Here is an 18,737-nt window from a genome sequence, read left to right as displayed (position 1 = left end):
GAAAACAGGAACAATGGTGCTGCGTTACTGCATCAGTCAGAATAAATCTATACATTGTAGGAATTTAACCGTCGGGCAACCCCAATGGGAGACACTTTCTGCTGCATCACTAAACGCCTTCGAATATTCAAAATCCACCCTGACCCTGACATAATACAGACAGTAGTTAACTATTTTCTTCCAAAAATGCTTTGGCATGCCGAAACATAACCATAAAAACATTATTCACATGTCCAATATGAACATTTTTGAGACTTAGCACATCCATTCAGTAAAAATGTTTCCTCATTTTACAGATAAAAAAATGTTCCAGGTAGCATTGCATTTAAATTAGTAGTATGTAAATGTTTTAGGGGACATCATACTTAATTCTATATCACAAAATGATAGTATGTAAGTGTTATTGTTAAAGTATAAAAACATGTTTTATGGGGCGTTATGTGCCAGACAACAAGAGTTTAGACCACACTGCTGTTTTTCACTTCAGTTTTTGTACAGATTAAAAAAACAAGCTAAAAGGGTCATATTTTGTCTTAATTCCTGGTGTGTGGCACATGTGGGTGTGGCCGACACATTTTTGCCGACGACACTTTGGGCTCAGCCAGGCACAATGTGGAGGACAGACTGAATACATTATTAGTGAGAGGAATGCATTATGTGCTTCAATAATGACTCTTCATCCCATCGTCACACGTTCCCTTTAAATGCTGCAACAGGTTATATGGGGGAGAGGGGCTGAATGAGAGAGAGAAATGAGTTCACCTCTGTGAAGACCCTGAAGTTCAAAAATATACAATCAGGACACCCCAAATATTCATACACTATAACCCAAATATGCTGACTATGGTAGAAAGAAGTTGAAGCTGATGTGCTCTCATGTGTGCTATAGCTTATTTTGTGCAAACAATTAATACAAGATAATTAATATGTTTAAACTTTGCAGCTCTTCTCTTCCTCTGCACATTTGAAAGTATTCATTTATGCTTTTTGGTACACACTATATCCTTAAATAAACAGCTATAAATATTGGAAATTTTTTCAATCACTGTTTTGTTGAAATGTTTAAATGATGAAGGAAGGTATCCACGCTTTGCCAGTTGTGCGTAAAGTAAGCAAGCCTTTGTTCGAACCGGTTTTAAAATGCTTTCAAACACATTTTATTTTTTTCATAGTATACAGGATGTTGATGTACGCCTACTCTGTGTAGGAAGAAGCACACATGGCACAGGACCTCCAGTTGTTAGAGGCTATTTTACACACTGATTATATACACATCCATGCCAAGAACTGACTACTGCAAATACATTGAGACTTGACTGTAAGTGGCATAACCAAAAGCTCTCTGTAACGATCATGATTAGCTAAACTGAGTTCAAACTTTTATTTAATTTAATAAAAGTGCTTAGAAAATTTTAAAAAATCAATTACCACAGATACTGACTGATCCTTTTGATCCAGATTACGTCGGAATATTTCAATAATTAATGAAGTTTCTCCTGTTGTGTCGTCCACACGTACACTGATGGGTAGTCCCTCTCTCAAATCAGAGACTGTAGATGAAACATGTTTCATTCCTGCTGTTCTATGATGACTACAGCTGTTTAATAAACATGGATCTGACAATCTACCAGTTGTTGTGGTAAACAATCTGACAGAACGTATTTTTGAGCTTTGGGTCACTGGTATGTCCATGTGGATGATATTATTGGTAAGAATCTTCCTTATGAATAAAATTGTGTTTTCATTCCAATGTCAATCCACAATAACTAAATGAATGTATAGCAGCTGAGAGGGCCAAACATAAATAAAGGTGTTTTGTTATTTTGAAGAGACGAAAATTGAGCATGTTTTACAAAATACACAAAATGCCAAAATGAGCAACAAAATTGCACTGTGCCGCCGAATCTGCATATAAACACAGGCTCAGCTGCACCTCTCTCATGTCCGCGCAAGTATGCTCATTTGTTGCCCAGAAATTACCGGAAACAGATACATGCGCTCAAAAAGTGGACTGCATTTGGACCAGCGTGGGCCCTGCGTCTGTTGGAAAATAGGGCTCATAATGTGTTGATTTGCTTCTTTTTATCAACATGATGGCTCGGTTTCTCGCCTGAATTCATGACGAAAAAAAGCTGTTTTTTCCAACAGTTTCATGTTTTTTCCTCTCCCCATGATTCTCTGCAGGGTTTTCTGTCATGACAACCGCACTCGTGTCAAAAGGTTTGACCTCTGCAGTAGGGACTGTCATTACTTTGACCCGGGATCAGACCTCCTCAATCAGCCGTCTCACAGTCATAAGTTGATTTATCATAGGGGGAAAAAAATTGAGGATCAGCTAATCAGTCTAAATCATCAAGAAGCAGGCAACACCTTCCACAGAATGATATTGATGTTTTTGGAATTGATGTCTGTGTTGGCACAGAGGGTAATAAATTGCTTTGATCGGTTCAGTGAAATGTAATGCCAGGGAAAATAGGGGGTATTAGAGCTACTGATGAAATAATATGAGTAATATATAAATTAAATCACTATGGACTGGAGAGATAGACGATCAGAGAAGATAAAAGGATATGAAGGTAGATAGATGAGCAGAAAAAAATAGTCTCTTTTGCAACCCAGTCATAGCAATAAGTGGTAGGCAAAAAAAGTCCAGGATCATCTCAACATTTGTATTTGTTCAGAATGAGAAAATCTGATCAAACCAGCTTAAAGAGTAATGTGTTTGAGTGATGTGCTTTAATGCGAGGAGTTAAACTGAGATTTAGACTGCCATGTTTTTTCTCTCTCTCTCTCTCTTTTTTTTTTCTTATCCTCCCTCCTTTCCAGAGAGAGGGCCATAAGGGAACCACTGCTGCAATGCAGCAAAACAAATCGTGAGAATCTATTAAGTGTTTATGATTGCAGGACATAGCCTCTACCTTGTTTCTCTTTCTGATTTTCTCTCTGCTGACTCTCTGGTTGACTCTCTGTGGTCAGATATTAAAATTATGAACAAGCTAAATAAGAATATTGGAAGATTAAATGAAAATCACAGATTAGTGTATTTTGGCGATGAGGGATTTCTAAACTATATCTGTTTCTTTTATGAACTTGATAGAAAATCCAGCTCTGTGATGTATGTGCTCTGCCTTCTAATAGGCTTTATTATTGGTTTGCTCTCCAGGGCAACGCCTCGGCACCCTGAGAAAAAAATATTTTTACTCACTGCCAAACTGGGTGGGTAGCCCCTTGCACAGGTGGTTCATCTCTCTTTTCTACTCAGCCACCTTTAGAATGGTTCATCCTCCAGTATTTATCATCATCTGGTGTCAGATTTTTCATCTTTAAGGACGACGAGCTGCAGCCCCAGGATGACATGACCGACCTGTTTGCTTTGGCCACTGGCAGGATGGGAATCCCCCTGCTGGATCCTCCCCTTCGGGGCTCCCAACAAAGGTCTCACTGAAGGCCTCCATATCCATCCCAGTAGGAAGGAGTTTGTCTGAAGATGGCAGCCAACAGAGTAGCCCACTACATGAAGAAGAAGATAGGACCTTTTAAAGCGCCACGTGGCAGGCACTCCACTATCGAGGGTTGGAAATGAGACAAGGCTGTGCTGGTGATGGAGGAATCAGTCAGGGTCTGTCTCCACCCATCTACCTCCCTCTGGTCAGGGGGCTAAGCCACCGCTTCCATCTGAGAGGGACAAAGTCGCCGCCCAAATGTGAACCATCACACATCAGAGTGTATCTAGAAGGCCAGTACTTACTTGTGATTGACAATACTGCCTGTGCTGTGGTGTGGTACGGTTTAAGTTAGTCCTTTCTTCCCTTCTGATAAGGCACCTTTTACATCTGCCACCTACAGTCTTCTCTTCCACAGGTATTGTCCAACCACACAAAGATGCTCCAGAGTTTTCAAATATATGGTGCATACAAATTCTACTCAACAAACTTGAGAACTATTACATACAATGCTCAGCCTAAGAAATATCTGACGTACCATATATGAATGTAACGAAAATCAACAGTACACACCATAATTTGGTTTATCCAACTTTTGATCAGCATTAAACAGATTTAGATGTGGTTCTTCTTCTCAGCTCTCAATCCACAAACACTCAAGCTTGTTGATGGCTCCTAATGAACCTCCTCTTCCCAAACTACACTGACTATTCCAGCTCATGGGAGGCCACGAGGACAAAGCTGCATTTTCCTCAACCCTAGTCCTCTGAGGCTGCTTTGCTTACATATGCAATGCAGATATATTCAATATGTCTCTCTCCTTACTAAGCGATCACTGTGGCAGCAGTCTACACGGTGATGGAATATAAAGATGAGAAACTCCTAGTATCAGTATGTATAGGCACCTCTTGGCAGGGAAACTTATTGTATATCAAACTGAATATAGTCAGATATACTTATCAGTGTAGATGCTGCATGTTATAATCTTTCATGTACTCACTCTTAGTTGATGTGGCAAACTTTTAGCAAACAGTTGCCTATTTCCACCTCCAGCACTTACAGAGCAACATTATCATTTGGAGTGAAATAAGTCCAATATTTACTCTCTTTTAGCTCAGTTTTTTTTTTTACCCTTTTTAATTTGATTTGTGAGATAAATATTTGGCTTTTGAGCTGCTAAATGTGGCCACAAACGACAAACTGAGAGTGAACCAAAACAGTAAAGTTTTATGCCAGACAGTCAAAGACAGAGCTGAAACTTGCTATAAAGCTCTGTAAAGGTGATTCTGCATGTTCATCGCCACAAGCTAAGCTCTATCATAAAACAATGTCATTTGATACATATGGTATTACAAGTTGTAGCTGTTGTGGGTGTGGTCAGGCAGACTGTACCTGAACTGTAGCTATCTAGCAACCAACCATTGTAGACAGTGGAGTGGTTTCGTTTCTGTTTGGGAACTCACAAGAAACATGATCTGTTATTTAACCCCCGTTTCTCCACCCAAATCTTCTTTGAGCCCACTCACATCTTCCTATTTACCTGAAATGCAATCACGCTGTGACTAAATATTTGCACCTCCCTGAAGTGGCACAAAGCCTGGAGAGAAGCCCTGTCTAAAAGGATTAACTCGGACAACAAAAGTCCCTTTCCTCGCTTTCTTTCTCCAAAGCTGTGTGGAGTTGTATGATATGGATTGGTATAGTTAAAACACTAGAAGCTAGCTAATTGGGGGCCTCTCCATAGGGAGAAAATGAGACCGACAGTGTTAGATGATGCTACTCAGCAGCTAAGGCACCGTGGGGGTTCACCAGTGCTGCTGATCAATACCACTCAGCCCGCTTTTTACATCAACACCTGCTGAGAATTTGAGCTTTCTTAACAAGCAACCTGGCCCAAAGTCAGTGTATATGTAGAAAAAACTGTGTTAATGTGCATCCCAACTGAAATTCATTTATTAGATTCGCTAATGAGAAATTATCTGGAGTTATTACAGGTGTTTTTTTTGCTCAATATTAACGTACACCTAAATTTATGTTGCTCTACTGCACATATACCAACATAGACACTGAAGACTGAAGGATCCAGGACTGGTCTATAACATAGTGAGCCTTTCTCTCGCCTATTTGTCCCTCGCCCCCCGCAAAAGTCTTTCATCTCCTCAACATCAGCATCAATTTTTTCGCTACCATAAATCACAGCCATCAACCTGTCAGACAAATCAAGACCCAGTTATGCAATGTAAATCATGTCGACATATTTGTAACGGTGCCAAAACCAGTTTCTCCCAACAGCAAAAGGATCCCTACTTTGTATCTATGAGCATAAGTCACAGGAGTATGAATATAAATGAGCTGCTATGACTAAGCGTTATCTCACTGCCAGCATACAGTAAACAGCTGATCTCAAAGCGTTGTTCTTATTATTTGGCAGCATCAAGTTCGCCTCACAAAGATGAGAGGTTTGGGAGCGCAAAGTTGAGCAACATAGATAGAGAGAGAGAGCTGGAAAGAGAGGATTTTTTCATGTCCAACCATGAGAAAAACTGGAATTAATTTATGTTCTGCAGGTCGACATAAGACTCATCGCCATGGTAACAGGCCATGTGCCACACCACCTCCCATCTGCACCTCCTCCTTCCTCCCTCGCCTCCTACAGCCATCACTCATCTATGGAAGATGATGCTGGTTTCATTCTCTCATCGTCCCCGCTGCTGAGAATTAGCCCCCTTTGGATGTTGAATATTAACGAGGTGACAGACGCTCAAACCTCCCCGCCGCAACATCCAGGGGACACGTCACACCCACTAATTAACAGTCCTCCCCGTCTCTCTATTTTGTCTCACTTTCTAACCCTCTTTCACTTGTTATCTGCCACTGCCTCTCCCTCTTTCACACTCTCTCTCTCAGCAAAATCAAACTACGTGTTGACACAGGGAGGAAAAGGGCCCGAGCTGAACCACAGGCCTGTGGTAGCTGTTTTATTACCCCGCTGAGTACTCTTTGGTCTGTTTGTCTCTGAATGGATGGTTTTGATAGGATGTTGATTACTAGTTAATGTGTGCTCAGAGTAATTACTGGTAATGCTCATTATTTTTTATACTTTCTCCCTGGTGACCAGTGTAAACGAGACATGACGTGTTCTCTGAGCAGTGATTCCACTCTTGAATGAGTTTCTGGTGAAATTAGGGATTTTCCAGAGGTCTTTCCTTTGAAGCCTCTGACATTTTTGATCTGGTGTCCTTCAGGCAATACTTTGACAAAACTGCTCCCTTTGAATGCAGTAAGCAGCTTGGTGCCAAGCTGCAAGAAAAGACAGATCCAGGTTTAAAAAAAAGAAGAAAAAAAGACGAACTATAAATAATGCAGATACTTATATATTTATTATTTTTATTGAAGTGTGGCAGTGTTGGTCCACCATTTTGATCCAGACTGATACATCTCAGCTACTTGATGAATTGAAACTTTATGGTGCGTTCCAGTTGTACTCAGAAGTCGGAATTTACAAGTTCCCATTCCAAAGTTGGACGAACCCCGACCTCAAAATCCAAGATGGTAGTTCGGTGCATCAACTGTGTGAAGTTGTGTGTGGACATGTTGCTACACTGGTATTGCTATCAATGGCTAACCTGACTAAAACTGTATTTTTGACTTCCAACTTCCGAGGAAAATGGAGCGTTAGCATTAGCACGGACATTCATGGTGCCCAGATGATTCACCCCACTGACTCCCCCATCTAGTGCTACCAGCAGGTCAAAGTTGTCACTTATCCATTCACATATCTCAACATGTACAGGATGGATTTCCACAAACCTTTGTACAGACATTCATGGTTCCCAGCAGATGAATCCTAATGACTTTGATGATCCTCTGGCTTTTACACTAGCGACACCATTACATTGACATTTGTGGTTTCAAGTGAAATGTCTTTAAAAAAAAAGTTGATAGTAATGAAATTTGACACAGATATTGTTTAAAGGTGTTCCACTCAGGATCAATGGTGACCTGCGAATAAACAACAAAAAAGTGTAAAACAAACGATCTTATACCAAACATACAAAAGCAAGATAGATGACTTATAAAACACAAAAATGACAGTAACATGAGTACACTACACAGAGATAAAACAGTCCTGAAGTTTATTCTACCTATGAAGAGCATAAAGAGTGACTGTAGTTTATCCCAGTTCTGTATTCATATAAAGGATATCCAAGGTAATGCATTCTTGTGAGTTAGGTGTACCATATTTCTAAGTCTTAAAAGTGATGACAAATAAAATTGTAGTTTATTTAGGGTGGCTTTATAAATAAAAACCAGACAGTGTTCCCTTTGAGTGGTAAGTGATGTCCACCCCACTTTTTCATAGAAGATACAATGACAGGCTCTAAAACTGTCACCTGTAATAAATCTGCGATACACAGCGTCCAGGGGTTTCAGGGTGCGGACAGTGGTGTGCATTTAAATTACATCTGCAAAGTCAAGAACTGAACTAGAAAATGTTGCCTGTATAACCTGAAACCTATTGCTAAAAGCGAGGCACTGCTTTTTTCTATAAAAGAAACCTAATTCTAAACATTAGCATTTAGCACAACACACCGCAGTGCCTAAGTACAGACTTACAGTAGTTTTGACTTTTTCATATTAAGACTATTCCAACAAAGTAATGTCATAACTTAAGAGAGGCATCCCAAACATGCTTTATCAGGCTTTTTAGACAGTTAAACATGTCCAATTTGAAGGTGGGTGCAGCAGTAGATTATGCTTATCTTCCTTAAAGTCATGACGAGTTTAAAACTCAAAATATATCAATATATTTAGTTTGGAGATATGATCTGAGAGTGATCGGGCATGAAAAGAGTACAAGGGTTTATATTATATGTATGTTCTGGTTTTGGGGGGGGGAGACTCTTGAAAAATAACCATGTATTTGAAGCAATTTTTCAGTTTTCACCTTTATTATAGGTATTTCAGAAATGCCAAAAATGATAGTTGTGTCACATCACCTTCATTGATATGATAACAGGGGGGTCTGCTGAGCAAAAACGTTCTTCGCCGAGTTTCTTTACCCACTGCAGGACTTCTCTGTAATCTTCGCTAAGGGAGAGCAGATGTCTGATAGAAGTGCTGTATCAAAAGAAATGCTCCGTCTACCCTTCTTGTATATCCTGTTAGTCATTTAATTCAAGGTTAACCAGCAGAAGGACTTTGAACACAAATGTCACTGCAGTGCTACAAGAAGTAACAGAATAATGAGCAGAATAGCGTTCATCGCTGTGAAAAGCAATAAAATCAAAATGGCAGGTACCAATAAAATATAATGAAATAAAGACATCAGCTGCCAACTTTAAAACACTTGACATTGAATGCTGTGATGCATCAGTACTTAAAAATAGAGCCTCTTGATCCTTGACTTACTGCAGCATCAAAAGCTGTGATACACTGTGCAAGTGCAACAATAATACTTTCAGTGGAGGGAAATATTGACACCTGGTTCAACGTTAAAGTACACAATAAATCTGATCTCATAAAAATGTTTGTTAAAATGTGCTTTGCCCGAAAATCTCCCGGTAGCCGCTGTTGACTCAGAGGATATTTCAGCAGGTGAAGCAAAACCCCATTTGCAGCATATGCACACAGTCAGCCGCTATATAAATCCTGCACTACAAATCCAGCCACAAGCAAGCCCGATTGATTCCAGATTACATTTACAAAAGGATCCTTTCAAGTCCATCGACTGATTGACTAGGTGCATACACACCCACTGCTGGGAAGCTCCAGAAAAAGCTGCAGTGGTTGCTAATGGTGAATTCAGTGAAAGTCACACTAGATAAAAGCATCAGATGAATACTTACATCTAAAATATAACTCTGCACATATGCATATCCTCGCATGTGAATTTATTTAAAGACAAACAAGACACATAGTCCATATCTGATTGTGCTATCGAGGTAACTGCCTACTTCATGGTTCCTTATGTTTCTCTCCTGAGTCCTAATGGAAACTCAAATACCAGAAGAGACAGCTATAAGTGACTAAGTGAGTCCTCTGGCCCGTCTGCTGAACAACACACTTAGAGGCAAATCTCAGGGGGCCTCAATGTTATTTAACAAGCGCTCGGCATGACCACAGAAGAGGAAGAGATGAAGAGTAAGAGACAGAGAGAGTCAGTGGAAGAGAAGAGTGAGTCAGAGAGAGAAACGTTTGTACTTTCAGTAAGCGGCAGGCAGCTTAGAGCTCCCGTCAAGCTTGCTCCAAGACACAATGAAACTTTAATGAAGTTATACTCCTGCTGCATGGTAATGCAGAGTCTCAGGGGCCACAGAGATAGGGATTGGCTGGAGTGTGCCCGGAGGAGCGTATTTAAACTGTCACTCAGCTAGGACGAACAAATGGGAAAGAAGTGGCACCTGGTCACACAGTTAAACGTGTTGCCTTTAGCATCCTGTGTAGTTCCTGTTCAGGTCAAAGTTTTGTTTGTAGTTGGGGCCAAAGATAAGGTAAAAGTGTCATGTCAGATTTGTCCCCTCCCTGTGATTTAACTGATGAGCTTGTCGGTTAGTGCATAAATAATTTAGTGGAAGAGGAATGCCAGCACACTGTTGACCTCTGTCTTCTGCAAAGCTCCTCTGAGTAAGTTAGAAGAACAGAGAGAGAGAATATTCAGATGATCCACGAAGGGAAGTTTTAATTGTCTAAATTTTGTGACATCTTACCAAGAAAATGCAGCATTGGTCATTTGTCCAAACTGTTGAAATCACATACTGGACAGTCAAAGGTAGTTTTGTGATACCAGAAATCTGCAAGTCTGAACATTTCTAAATGTAATGTAGTTGTGTAGACTAGTCTTGGAATTGGTTCTGCAATACAGAGTTGTTGTGTCTTTTAACTGCAACTTTTTCCGCCAAATTTTAACAACAAAACCTTTGAGATTGTCCTTAGTCTCTATGAACAAAGCGTTTAAGTTTGTGCATACTTTTATTCACTTCTACTGTACATATTTAAACTTTCCTGACAGCCACCTCTTGCTGCCATGTGAATATTTCCAGTCAGAAGTAGTTTTTTCATACCATGGACACTGCTTTTCTTCCTCCTTTGAGAGCATTAATTGACACATTTACACACTCAGCATTCAGATCTTCAAAATGACAAAGGTAAATGTAGTGTACTATAAATAAACATAAGATAAACAATGATTTCAAACACAGCCAGAGAGTTGATAACAGAGGAGGTTATATAGCTAGTGTTTTAGCTGTGTTGAAGCGTTCACTTTTATATAACAATGCTTTAACCTGCTCCAGAAAACAGCCATGGCTTACAAACAAGTTATAAATTGACGATACAAATACATATCTCAAATGTTTGTTTGGCGAGTAATGCAGCTGGCGTGAGTTAGCTAGGTTGATAGTAAATTAACCAAGTTTGGTTGTTTGGTTGTTTGGAAATGTTGGACGGAAGCAATTAGCATTAGCATTAAGTGGCAGATCAGAACATATATTAATAATTTTAGTAACGTTCGATTGAAAAGGTTTTGGAAGCTGCGGACACACCTTAATCACGCATTTTGCAAAAACAACCTATTTTGTTGATTTGATTCGAGGACTTATTGAAATATTCAGATTATGTCTTTTGAACTCTTTAAGAATTCGCCTTCAGCTTCACCTTCACAGTAAAGTTTAAAAACACTGACATGAAATGAAATCATAGAGAAATCTTGATTTAAGTATTCGAAGATACCCTTGGAAATATCTGAAGAGGGATTTCAGGGTCTTTGTAAGCTCTTTTCTGCATCATTACATCCCCACCTTTGTGTGGGCTTTTCTAGCGCTGTCTATTTTCTTTCTTTGCTGCAGAGGTATTCTTGGCTTGTACTAAGAGGTCACCTTTTGATCTGTTTGTTAGGGTCGACTAACCATCGATCTGTCCCCCTCCTGCTTCCTCTGTCTTCATAGGTCTCTTCCATCAATCCCTATGGGCCTGCAAAAGATAGTCAGTCAGCTTCAAGCCAATCCTAAAGAAACACAATCACCTTGAATCTCTGGGTTTTGATCCTTTGCCAGAAGTCGGTGCAAATAAGCTTTTCCACTTAACAGAAAGTCTCAGAGGTACACTTGTTAGGGAAGATTGGCACTGATGGTCAGAGAAGACAGTCCGTCATTTGTGAAGATTTTGTCTGCAGAGATGAGGGTTTAGAGATTTCTGTTGGTATTTGGTTGAATAATTTTCTTAATTCTTGGTTGTACCCAAATCCCCTAGTTTTTGTCAGCTTTTTATGCAATAACAGGATGAAGTATTGCATTTTGTTCTGCCAGAACAGCCTGATTGACTCGTCTGTAAATCGAATGGGTAATTTTGAAGTCTGCATGCGACTTGGATGCTGAAAAAAATGTCCATATTATAAACCACATAATGTCCCCCGAATGAGGCCCTCGCAGTTCATTTGTCAATTCTATGCTCTTAAACAAACAGTCAAACAATCAGCTTCTGATGTGATTTATTTCATGGCCAATTTGCTTGGCATCATTTCTGTGACGTTTTTAACTTATTCCACAAGCCACAGCCTGGAAACTTCTCACACAGCAATGCATGAAATGACTTTCACTTTATAAGCATTCAGCAGCTTGAAACCCTGAATGTAATATCAGAAAACACCAGTTTACCTCTGTTTGGAGGGTCAAATTATCTGACATGATGTACTAAACTTATTCTACAGCAGCAGTAGCTGAACTGGAAACTCGAGATAATGGGCTTTTTCTGCCATGTACAGTTACTGCTGTGGAAAGATTTCAACTGACAGTTCATAGGCTTTACATTACGGCTGCTATCACTCTGGCAGATAGTGCTTGGTTGAATTTTGGGGATTTACAAAAGAAAAAAAATATTTTATTTTATTTCAGTAATAAGTATTAAGAGAAGAACATGAAACATAGCAAACCTGCTAGTCCGGCTCTGTACAAAAGTCATACATCTTCTTACAAGTCTGCCCCTCAAAGCTAATTGATTAACACAATATATTTCATTTGTATAATCTATACACAGCAACAGAAATGTAACAACAGCAATTTGTGGATTTTTAAAGCGGAGTTACATACTCTAACAACTGAGCCACAGCATTTTTGTCATCACTGTGAAGCCTAATAAACATTACATTACGCTGGGCAGAGGAGAGTGGTATCTAACTTTCTCCAAAAAAGCAAATATGTGTTTCCAAAAATATCAAAACTGTAATAATCAACTCATTCTCATTGCTATCCCATCTGTGCATACATATTTTTAGCATGCTTAAAGATCAAGATAAACTTCATTGCTTTGCTGCAGCCATCCAAAGACAACATGCTTTTGATCACAAAAGTGATAAATAATTTCCATGGTTCTAAAAATAGCAAGGTAAACATATAAAAACAAAACATCAAATAACATACTTATATCAAGAAACCACCAGAGCACATGCTGGTCCTACCCACTATTAAAACATTTTATGGACAGTAGGATAAATGACTCCATCAATTTCTGTCTGTGGCCAAACCTTTTTAAGTCCTCAGTCCAACTGGATGTCCTCCAGGTTTTACAGTTTGGCATCTCAATATAATCAATACAAATTAGCAAATGTCTTCACCTACAGCTCATTTCACAGGGATTTATATGTCAATACTTTAAAATATAGCATAATGCCATTGGACAGCTTTACCTTTTATAGCATCTCATTACACTGTGAGTGAAAACAGCCTTAATGTGGAAAGTTATAGTGAGAGTAAGTTCCTTTTGTTGTAAAAAGTTTTTTAAAAGTTTGCAAAGGTGTCTGCAGTGGGGTTTTTTTTGGAGATCCATCAACCAAACAAATAAACACTAATCTAAAGGGTGAGAAAATGAAAGGCATATCGGCAGCAGTATACCTGGATAGGGCGTATTTGGTTACATTTTGTTAAAAAACTAATAAGAACGGCAGGAAGACGGTGCCCAGATGAGTAAATCATACCCGAAAACACAACAGCACTTTAAGAGGTGGTAAAGCTGTTGCCATGGATCCCACAACCCATCTGGGGAAAAGCAGCCATTCATCTTGGACGGCTGACAGTTAATTTATTCCTGCAGCTGTTACGGAAGCACAGTAGAGGCACAAACAATTTACAGATAGGTAAAGCGGCACTATCTGTGTGGGCTTTTGTGCTCAAAGGTTGTTATCTTTGCGTTTTGAAGCTGTATATGCTGAGGAGCGATAGTAATGATGGATGGGGGCTAATTAGACTGAAGTTACGGGTTGGACTTGATGTAACAATGCTGTAAGTGCACAACGGTATACACATTGCTGCCAACTGTGACTTTTCGCTATTGCTGAAAAAGATGGTGCAACTACCAGGTCAAAATTTTACCTTATCAAGTAAAATGTCTCAAAATCTACTCAAGCAATTGGCACCAAACTTGGTGCAGACATTCATGGTTCCCAGATGACGAATCCTGATAATTCCAGTAATCCCCTTCCGCGCCACCAGCAGGTTGTCATTTTTGGCTTAGAGTGAAGTATCTCAACAGCTATAAGATGGATTGCCATGAAATTTGGATCTGACAATTCATATCAACCCACTATCATTTTTTCCAGTACTAATGACATTCCCATCCGCCTCTGTACTTTGTGTCTGGTACTAATTAGCAAACATTCACTTCCTATACTAAAATATTTATAACTGCTGAACATCAGCATGTTAACATTGTAATCCTATTGCTAAAAACCACTTCAGTTTGTATGGGGTGCTTCTTGGAGTTTTTTGAGGTCGGATAGCTATCCATCGGCCCAAGATGCATGATAATGGAGTTTGAAAGGGAAGTCACACTTTCTGTGCAACAGAGGAAAGATGATCCTCTATTAAAGGTGTCATAAACAACATGCTGACAGCTTATTTTCATGTGCTGGCTGTTCCTGGAGGTTGAATCACTGATATCACATGGAACGAGAGTAGAAAAGCAGATATTTATTTATATGAAAACACTTTATAATCATTGAGACAGTCCTTGTAGGGTATTGAGGATTGGTCCATCACTTCCTTTGGATAATCTCCCTCCAAAAGAAGTGATTATAAACACTTGATGCTTAAGTGATATATGTTATATTTCCAACCCAACATTTATGGCTGTGTTTTCTTGATGACACACAGTGGATGGTGTGGCATGGCGCCATCAAAGAGTCGTTTCTGTCATACACGTTTTCTCTCCTGCCTCCTTCAGTTTGATATTTGGATGACTCACCGTGAACTGGATAACACCTCGGTGGGAGGAGAGAGGACAGCCTGTGTAAATAATGATACTTCTTCTTATCTCCAGCTCTAATGTTCAGTCTTCTTGAGGCATTTCTTCTCGTTTCTCTCAAGAGGGGAGGGAAAAAAAAGTTGGAATGAGACAGCATAAATCTAATACACCTTCTGACCTGCAGCAAGTCAGCGTAGCTCCAAGTCATACTTTTGCATGTGTGTAAAACTAATTACAAACTTCTTCCATCTTTCCCTCCCACCACCCCTCATCCTCTGGGCCATGCACAATTTTCTTTGACATTATTTTATTCAGTTATGAGACAGAGCAATCTGTTTTCTTCTTAAAGCGTCACTTAGGGGACCACAAAACTCAAAAACCAATCCTGAATCTGAACTGCTACAGGATAAGTGGGTATGAGTAATAACACAGTGACTACATTTGCATGCACACTTTAATTCTGAACATGATCACACTCATATTCAGCTATTATTTCAAACTACATTTGGATGCACACTTTAATTCTGAACATAATCACACTCATATTCAACTATTATTTCAAATTTGATACAGGTTATGTACAGAGCATATTCTGAATAAGGCCTTATTCCATTGGATAAGCTGATATTCAGGTTTAAAGAGCATTCTGTACACATGTATACAGTGCATTCGTAATAGGCATCTCAACGGGAGGTTTTACTGCAGTTTGCAATGCATGGCCTCGTGCCTGTTGCTGGTCAGCTCTGCGTGCTGTTGCCAACAGTTTGCAAGGCTGGGATAAAGATGCATGACGGGCTGATTGTGTAACGCAACCCCTGCACAGGCAAAATGACATGCTGGAGCAGGAACACAGACAGAGGAGAGGAATGGGAGGAGAGTGGAAAGCTGGAAAAACAGAGCACGCCTTCTCCATGACGGAGATGGAGAGGGTTGGTTATTTTCCTGACATGCAGCCATGGACTAACAGTGACGACTGTGTGATGCAATGAAAATACTCATCATGGGACAACCTCGGTCCTGGATGTGCCTGTACATGTACATTTATAATATCATGTCAGATTAATTACTTATAATTATCTGGCAGCAGCTCACTTATGTTTTTCACCTCACTGGTTTACCTCACGGCCTGCAAAGATCTTGGTGTTCCCATTCCCACTGGAGCAGAGGGAAACCCTGGAAATCCTCTGTGTATAAACAGGAATATTAGCAGAATATCCATTATCTTTCGCCATGTAAAGAGTTTAGTAGAAATATTGTCTTTTTTGGAATTAGGGCAAAAACTGCAATATTTTGTTTGATTAAATGTAGACACTGTTGAGTGTTAAAAAGTCTATTTGTATATCTTACATTTGATTTAATATTTAATATATTGAAAATATCAAAAATATATGGGTTAGTCGCACCTTTTAAGCATCCTAAACTATTTATGAATTTTATTGTGGTACCATCAAAAGTCTAATAAATGGCCTTCTGTATCATGTGTTAATGTTGAGGTGTAGAGGAATATGCTATGTTTAAGGCTTTGGCTACAAAGACAATACAATAATATGGATATACGATACCTCATTGTTTTTGGAACAGTGCTGCAATCCGATATAAGATTTGCAGCGTTTAGTGGAACAAACCACATTAGAGGGTCCAGAAGGACAGAGGCAAAGAAGAAAAGCACCGTATTCTTCCAGCAGCTCAAAAAAATGTGGAGATAAATAGCCTCACAAATCACACATTCAAACACACACACACACACGTGCTACCCAACACACATTTATCATGTATGTATAGATTAAGTTGCAGTGCTGGGAGAACCCCAAGGCAAATTACCAGTCAGCCAGCGTTCACACCGGTAGTGAAGATTTATGACAGTAAAGTGGGGAAAACTTCCTCCCTACGTTCATCTCAAAGCATGAAATCCCTCTGGGTCCATGTTCACATCTTTTGGCAGCAGGTAAATTTTCCCCAGCCAGCGTTTCATCACATCGCTCACTGAAACAGTTGGTGCTGTGGGTGGCATTCTGCAGGCCTGCTAGGTTTAGTGCATCTTAGTGCAAGGGGTCGTGTGCATGTATATCAATGTCTTAGCTTCAGATTAAAGATCAGCTGAAGGAAGTCGACAGAATTTAAATGTTACGGCTCCTCCTAACGGGACAGAAATACATTCTCTCCCATCTTGAACTCATATATTGTCCCTGAGTGGATTTATTCTGACATTCTGCCAAAATGATAGCACATTAAAAAGACTTAAATACCTGGCATGAGTAATTCCTCCTGACACATGTACAGTTAGTAAGAAAATTTGATCAGATGTGAGTTTCTGGCATTACTTCTTATCTGGATAAAGTATGAGCGCAGATTGCAAACTGCTCTGCTCAAGAATTACACATGTAAACTAAGGCAGGAATATCTCGTGGGACCACCAAATTAAAAGAGCACTAATGGTAATCAATAGCAAAGGAGGAATTTGTGCAAAAAATCAATTAATCGTTCAGGCCCTCCAGCAAACCCCCCCTCTCTCTATGGCATTTCCATCACTGGCTAATACATGCATACTTTACGACAAACTTCATTAAGTATTACCTCATCTGCTGCGCTCATACATTTCCTTTTAGTTACACATCCTCGCCTGATGAGTCTTTAATGATCAGTAATGAGGTTGTTGGAAATACCAGCTATGCTAGCGAATGTCAAACGCCCGTGTTGGATACTGATAACTAAAGCTCCGTGTCAGTGTTTGATCTGAGCTGGGACCAGCTTCTAAAATTAAACAGCACCACAGTTCAAACGGTGTGTGTGTGTTTTTTCTTTTAAAGGCTTATGCTGAGATATTTTTAGCCTAAAGTTGCTGATTGCCAAATTTTTTCAGTATATTTACAAGCTAGTATGACGTTTTTCTTAAATGCTGTAACATTTCACTGGAGCCCTGTCATCTTTATTAACAAGAGGCAATGTAGCTGCTTAATGTTCCTCATAATCATCATGATATATTAAATATAATCAGTTGCAGTGCTGATGAGGCCTTTAATTGTACTAATTAGTGTATAAATTGCCAAATATTTCTATGTCAGTGTTCTGGTTATTCTGAATGTTCCACAAACCTCCCTGTAATTTTTTTTTTTTTAACTATTTTATATTGAGAAAATAGTCCCTATGAAAATGGTAAATGGACTCTACTTATATAGCACATTTCTAGTCTTTTGACACATGTTTTTTTACACTGCCACGCAGCGTGCCAACCTGCTCATCAGGAGGAGATTAACATTCACACACTCATTCATACACCATTGGTTCAGCCATCGGGAGCAATTCAGGGTTAAGTATCTTGCCCAAGGACACATCAACATGTGAACTGGAGTAATCGAATCGCCTCATCCACCGCTCTACCTCCTGAGCCACAGCTGCCCCAAACTGCTGTGTATTAAAGCAGTTGGTCTGATGTAATTTGATTAGCTGAAAATTTGTTTGCAAATTGCACAGTATTAATTTAACTGATCAGGACCTAAAAGCTGCATAAATATTATGTTATTTTTATATTAACGATTGATGAAATGATTATGCATGATTGGAAAGGGGTTGCACTGCAGTTCCTCCATTTTAGCACCTTTCAGCTCATTGTTTTGGTTTTATGGCTGCAACTTTACTGTTCATTGCTCTAATCAACCCATTTCTAACAGCTGCAGGTAGCTGCTACAGCTAAAAAGCTTTAATAAACCCATTGAACACTACCTTTCTGACACCAAACACCAGACAGATAAAGCTAGTAATTAGCTAGTGAATATGGTGTAGCTTTTAACAATTCAGGAGATGCGGGGCACCCAAAACAGCGCAAAAAGAGAGGCCAGAAACATGACTCCAAATGAAAGATAATGTTGCTCCTATGTGAATGTAATTTTAGACCTACACTGTCATTTTTTTAAATTAATTTATTAATCAACTAGAAATGTTTAAAACGATTTAATTTATAGGTGTACATAAAAGTAAAGATCAATGTACTGAAAAAGTAAAATATCCAAAGACAATAAACTGCTGATTTTACACAATGATTATGTAGCATCATACAGTACT

The sequence above is a fragment of the Scomber scombrus genome, chromosome 17, assembly GCF_963691925.1.
Source record: "Scomber scombrus chromosome 17, fScoSco1.1, whole genome shotgun sequence".
Classification (NCBI taxonomy): Eukaryota; Metazoa; Chordata; class Actinopteri; order Scombriformes; family Scombridae; genus Scomber; species Scomber scombrus.
The sequence above is the reverse complement of the archived record's forward strand: the minus strand, read 5'-3'. Positions refer to the sequence as shown.